The following is a 1038-nucleotide window of genomic DNA, read 5'->3' on the forward strand; positions in this document are numbered from 1 at the left end:
TTCTCAAAACGAACGTTGGAAACTACGGCAATAATGCCGTCCTCGTATAGTACACGATACTGTCCACCGTTCCCGTATCCGACAAGTATTCCACGCCTGCTCACCGGGTCGAACTTGTCGCGCTTGACGTCGGGTACGTGGACGTAGGCAACGCATCCAAAGACTCGCAGGTGACTGACGTTCGAACGAACGTTAAAGAAAGCTTCGTACGGAGTGACGGTTGACCCAGCAGTTGGCGACACATTCCTAAGATAGTTGGCTGTCGCTAACGCCTCCGCCCATAATGATTTAGGCAGTCCAGACTCAACTAGCATAGCCCTAGTCTTGTCCAAAAGAGTGCGATTTAAACGTTCTGCAGCTCCGTTCTGCTCAGGGGTGTAGCCTACCGTAGTTCCGTGTAGAATACCCCTGGAAGCGAAATAGGCCTTCGTGCGAGTATTAACGAACTCCCCGCCACGATCTGTACGCACCTCCTTAACCTGCCTGCCAGTAGTGCGCTCCAGTTCCGCTATCATTACCACCATCTTCTGGTAGACCTCCTCCTTGGTCGCTGTAAACGCAACAGCTGAAAGACCAGTATGGTCGTCAAGCAGGGTTGTTACGTAACACGAACCACTAGGCGAAGGTTCAGGCCACACATCCATGTGAATGAGCGCGAGAGGCTGCGCTGCCTTATGCCCAGATAACGGAAAAGGACCACGTGTATGTTTAGCAAGGACGCAAGTCTCACACACACACGTGCTGGCTGATTGTATGCTGTGTCGGTCAACATCAAATCCAGCTACCATATTATGACGCAGCAACGTCTCAAGGTTGCTGTATCCCAAGTGGCCATACCTTCGGTGCCAAAGTGCTGCCCGTTCAGCTCCGATACCCACGGCAGCACACACTGCATCACCACCAGAAGGTATCCTGTTGTCTTCACGCTGCGTCCTCTTCAGAGCTCCCGTACCTCCACTGCTGTAGCAGACGGGATACAAGTCCCCATCCCGCTTTCCAGTCAGCACCAACTGGTTCTGTACGTATACTTTCGCCTGT

Source organism: Volvox carteri (assembly GCF_000143455.1).
Source record: "Volvox carteri f. nagariensis unplaced genomic scaffold VOLCAscaffold_5, whole genome shotgun sequence".
Taxonomy (NCBI): Eukaryota; Viridiplantae; Chlorophyta; class Chlorophyceae; order Chlamydomonadales; family Volvocaceae; genus Volvox; species Volvox carteri.